At 37.8% G+C, this 5,959-nt stretch overlaps 1 pseudogene; it reads right to left on the bottom strand.

Annotated features, from left to right (window-relative positions):
* Window positions 1–2,871: 2,871 nt before the first annotated feature.
* Window positions 2,872–5,959, bottom strand: part of LOC107589546 (SET and MYND domain-containing protein 4-like) — a 3,768-nt pseudogene continuing 680 nt past the window's right edge.

The following is a 5,959-nucleotide window of genomic DNA, read 5'->3' as shown; positions in this document are numbered from 1 at the left end:
TATATATATATATATTTACATTTAAAATTCAGAAAATAAAAAATATATATCTGGAGACTTTGTGGTTGTTAAACTAAATAGTATATATGCTTGATTACTTCATGCATTTTTACTGATCAGATAGCTATCCGATAAATAAAAGACTAAGTGGAAATGCCCTCCAAGAGGCATTCGAGACTGAAAGCAATCCAATAGCTAAGTGTAGGATTCGGGTCCGTTTAACACATTACCATGTTTAAATTAATTCGTGAAAATTCCTCCTAAAATCAATACAGAAAAATAATAATAATAATAATAAAACATGAAACAAAATAAAAGTACTATTTAAAAGTCACTGGGGCAATTTCCTCCCAACAATCAGTGCAGAAAAGTACATTAAAAAAAATATTAAAAAAATTATTACATTTATCAGTGCAAAAAAAGTTTAGAAAGTGAGTTTTAGTTCTGAGAAAAGCTCTCGCATAACTTATTCCCACTTGGCTTTATATTTTGCCATCTAATGCAATGAAATTCATACATTTTTAAGTGTGGCTTAGCTGTCCAGATACGATTGGGGCTGCTGTAGATGCTCTTTTGCTGTTTAATTCATCTAAGTTTTGACTTGCGCAGTAAGCATTGCATGCTGGGACACACTGTGCCCTGCTCAGTTGGGCTTTAATCTATGTAGACAGTGTCAGGATAAATACAAATGCCTGAGGAGACGGATAAACCCACCTGATATAAAGTCAGGTGGGCATTTCTGCCCCTGCACTGCAATCAAAAGAGTGAGAGATGCATGTGTTAATCTGCTCAGGTCAGCCATACGTACCCTGTAATGCCACATGCTATGTATACATTTAGACAAGACATGACACGCATGACAAATGAGTGTATCGTCACAGAATGGGAACACAGGCCTTTTCTTTATCTCAGGACCTTTACATCACCTTGACATTTTTTACTTTAAGCCCCAAAAATATAGCAAAATAAATAACTGGTTTTAATTCAGTTATCATAGAAAAAGTGTGACTGTGAAAAACTGCAATTTTAAATATTACATTTATAGCAATTCATTAATTATAGTTCATATTGTGGTTATGCAATCTCATTCCTCTTCGTCTGCTTATTTATCAGCAAATATCAAAATTAATTTGTGATTTTAATTAATTCATAGAAGTATTTTCAAGTTATTGTCTGTATAAACTGCATTTTAAAATATGAAATTAATAGATCCCAAAAAAAATCCTACTGCCACTGACCTATAAACTTGATGTACAAGTTTATAGGTTTATAAAAAAAATTATATATATACATAATTTAAAATTGTTTTTTTTATCTATCCCCACGTATCACAGCAGTATTTGATTCTTATTTGCTGTATTGATAAGCCTCTTCAGATAGTCCCTTAACGTTTATGATTAATCTCCCAAGGTATTAAATGTTAATCTCATTCCATAAAATGTCATGAACATGCCCTTAAGCATAAAAAGTTATTTCTTACATGGAGGTCACATATCCAGCCATGCTGATTATCTGCCTGTTGTGAGTCTGAACGGCCCTGAATGTCAACATGAGGTCACACACACACATAGTGCCTGCTCTCCTGAGATATATAATCACATTATCCTGACTGTTAAACAGATTTACTGAAGCAGGAACCTTGACCAGAGGCTCAAACCAAACACTGGAATAAACAGCATATCCAAAAACCTCACACAGGCCGGTGGTTGCAAGAGTGATGAAACCGCTAAATCCACTGGCTTGGATTCCTCTTTATCAGTTGTCATTCTTTTTGAAGAAGTACACAGAAGTCAGTTTAATTTCTTGCGGGCACAGAGATCGTCCCATGGGCTTCACTCTAGTTGTGCAAGAGTCCATTAGCAACATAAAATGTCAATGGTGTCAATGGCCTTTACAGAATTATTGAACCAGCATACAGAGATGAGTGAAAGTGGGAGAAGATTAATCTGTTAGTCTAATATCTCATTCACAACCATTGTTCTTAAAATATACAACCGTTTTGTATTTGTGAGTGGGTTTTTAGTGATAAATTTACTTGCAATACATCTGACTTAAATGGATCCCACTGTATAGGTCGACAGCTATATATTGAACTAAATGTTTTAAGAAGTTCTCCTGCTGTTGTTTATGTACTGAAGCACATTAAATATGCAAGAGCGCAGGATTCTACTTTTTCTTTTTAGTGTTTCTTGAGGGATAGTATGATGCAGTGGTACAGTATGAATTACAAGTAGCCTTTAATAATGCCAAATAACAGGCTAAAGTGGAATATGGAGTACAATCGTAGCCTAAAAGGGATGCATTAGGTCTGTTTGTGCCATGCACTGTCTCATATGCATGGTTGTATTCCCACGTTGTTGTTAAAGTCCGCCATCTAGAGGTATGAAAGGTACTGAAATCAGGCTTAAATAATGGTGTTTGCAAGCTACTATTATTGTTGCCCACACTTAAGGGATTTGAACAACCTCTAAATCCAAGTACATGTTAAAATGTACCCTGCATCATTTGTGCTACAGATAATAATGACAGATTAATAAATGATTTTACTTGCCCTGCCAATGTTTTCACTGGGCTCAACACCATTTTAATTAATTGAATTTTATATTTTAATTTATAGCTTTACTTTTCTACATTTTATTATTATTATTTAATATTTATTTTTATATCATTTAAAAATATATATTAAAATAAATTATAATTATATAAAATATTAAAAATGTATTATACATTTTTACACTCAGAAATTAGTTTTTGTTTTCTCATTAAATATCACATTTTCTTTATAAATAAGTAAGCAATAATAGCTGAGCCCACTACAACATTGTATTGTTAATTCATGACTTTTAATATTATTGCACATACAGTACATCCGAAAAACAGGCTTTGAATTTATTACGTTTGATGAAACTAGAATTCAGTTTTAGCTGTTATTTCACAGCAGTCCTTGCAGACAACGCTCCATCTCCTGCAGTTCCTGTAGTTCTTCACAGTGAGGGCCACAGTGGAGAGAGAGGAGCTTATGGGCCCTGGGAATCACAGAGAGAGCCGCCCCACAGTCTCCGCTGTCAAAGGAAAAAGTGATGCTGGGGTGAGAAGAACTGTTTTTGATCATAAACAAAGTATAAGAAGTCTCATCAGAGGAGCTCTTACCCATTAAAATGCAGCTGTGCTAGTTTAAAAAGCTGTTGTCCCAGCTCAATGCTGTCCTCTCCAAATTGGGCCTGCGGCAACTATGCTACACTTTAGATGGGATGCAGCCAGATTCAATTCACCTGTTAGATAAATAATAATAATCTTAATATACCTTTTCCTTGTATGAATTTAGATGTTACTTATTACATTATTCAAAAGGCAATGTAGCACTGCTATACAGCCTTTACATAGTTACATAAATTTTTTTCTGATAGTGTGACACATTAGGCTGTTATTCTGACCTGTGGTGGCGTACACACAAGCTGTTACATCTGCTAGCTCTCCTTGGAGAGGGTGAGTCTCTGTTAGGATGCTATTTGCCTGAAAAGTATCTGATGTTAGGATTTTTAGGGCCTCATCTGCAAAACATGAAACTTTTTGTATATTTATGGATATTTAGCACATACACAAAACAGATTGGGATTAATATTGAGGTGGTACCAAATCTGTCTCGCTCAATGAGATGAAAGACTTCATCCAAGAGGCACTGTAAACCCTTTAGTTTGTTTTGCTCATCAGCATTGGTGCTCTGATGACCACACGACGGCCCAGAGCACATGTACCTATCCATGTGGGACTGAAATGTACAGCATACATCAAGATACACACAATGAACCAAATAAATGATCATTTGAGATTTTCTGCAAATATTTACCCTGAAGAGGCTTTTCACATTTCACACACTTCAGCCCTGGTGCTGCGTTTTCTGTTGCATTCTGGCTTCCTTCTGTTAGGTCTCTCTGACAGGCTTGACAGTTACAGTGGAAATAGTACTGCTCCAGCAGGAGACGTTGACGCTCCTTTACCTCCATTCTACTACAGTGAGGACCTGTGTGGAATGACATTTAATAAAAAAAATAAATAAATCAAATGTTCCCGGACGAGCCCCCAACCAAACAAAAACTGAATTCCCAAGATCACATAATACCATAACAGTGCAGAATCTCCTGTCCTGGAATCAGATCTTTTGAAGCACGTACAGTGACTGTCACACCACTGTGAGAGGTCTTGGGATGGTCAATGTGACCTTCAGAACATCCGAACTGATTGAGCACATCAGTTTGACAGCCTGTGGTGAAGGAGATGCTTGTGTTTGGACTGCAGGAGTGGTTAAGCAGACTGAGAACAGGAAAAATTGCTGTGGCAATGCGGATTTCACTACTGGACTGAACAGCCATGCCACTTTCTTCTGTAAGAATTGAGGAAAAAAATGATCAACAATCATTAAAATTCCAAGGTCAAATGTATTAAATTGCAGTTTGTGTTTAAGCATGATAGTTCTGTCGAACCTTTGACCATAACAGCAGTGACTGCTTGAGTATTACATCTGAGCTGCATCATGTGTCTCAGAGCTGTGGCTCCCGGCATGCTCATCTCAGGCTGCCATGTTCCACTGTCTCCTTCATCCTCACAAGATGCCCACATGTCTGGTGGGGGTCCACCTTGCAGTCTCATATAAAGCACCACCATGGGATCTCCAAGATTCAACTTGACTGGCACATCACTTTTATAAGAGCTACATGTCGTATGGTCATGTCGTATGGTCTCCCCCCCCCCCTTTTAACCTGGTTTTGTCCAGCTTTCAGGGCCATTCTTAGTGCAAGATGACCCAAAACCCCAATGGCCAGCAGATCTGCTCCAGTTGGGCACTCCCATTGGTGCCAGCGCTCCCAAGCATCTTTTTGACAGCGCTCTCCACAATATCGAATGTAACTACAATTTAAACAGGACACAAAGCTCAGTGATTGGCTCAGGCAGTGGTGACAGTGTTGGTCTTCAGTATTAAATGTCTTTCCTGCCTTATTGGTCATTGTATTGAGTTTGTTTCCTGGTATAAGTATGAAGCAGAAAGCCTCGTCCTTCAGAATGACCTCACCAGCTGGTTTATTTTCCGTGGTTAATATGTAGCGACCTTTCTCTTAGGCTGAAGTAAACAGACACACCAGGTGAAATACAATTCTTAGTGTTTCTGCTTTTCTGGCATGGTGGTGTTGGATGATTTGTGATTGGCTGGTTGGATTTCTCAGGTTTTTTAAGCTGGTTCAGGCATGCGGTCTGTCTAGCTCTCAGTTTGTCCTGCAGGTGGCTTGGGTAACCGGCCTCCAGAGAGCGCCGGATGTCCTCAAGACATTCCTGGAAAAAAAGAAATAATCACTTAAACTCATATACAGGTGCATCTCAATAAATTAGAATGTCGTGGAAAAGTTAATTTATTTTAGTAATTCAACTCAAATTGTGAAACTCGTGTATTAAATAAATTCAATGCACACAGACTGAAGTAGTTTAAGTCTTTGGTTCTTTTAATTGTGATGATTTTGGCTCGCATTTAACAAAATCCCATCAATTCACTATCTCAACAAATTAGAATATGGTGACATGCCAATCAGCTAATCAACTCAAAACACCTGCAAAGGTTTCCTGAACCTTCAAAATGGTCTCTCAGTTTGGTTAACTAGGCTACACAATCATGGGGAAGACTGCTGATCTGACAGTTGTCCAGAAGACAATCATTGGCACCCTTCACAAGGAGGGTAAGCCACAAACATTCATTGCCAAAGAAGCTGGCTGTTCACAGAGTGCTGTATCCAAGCATGTTAACAAAAAGTTGAGTGGAAGGAAAAAGTGTGGAAGAAAAAGATGCACAACCAACCGAGAAAACAGCAGCCTTATGAGGATTGTCAAGTAAAATTGATTCAAGAATTTGAGTGAACTTCACAAGGAATGGACTGAGGCTGGGGTCAAGGCATCAAGAGCCACCACACACAGA

Source organism: Sinocyclocheilus grahami, unplaced genomic scaffold, assembly GCF_001515645.1.
Source record: "Sinocyclocheilus grahami isolate Dianchi unplaced genomic scaffold, SAMN03320097.WGS_v1.1 scaffold7.1, whole genome shotgun sequence".
Classification (NCBI taxonomy): Eukaryota; Metazoa; Chordata; class Actinopteri; order Cypriniformes; family Cyprinidae; genus Sinocyclocheilus; species Sinocyclocheilus grahami.
This window is presented reverse-complemented; position numbering and strand designations above follow the sequence as displayed.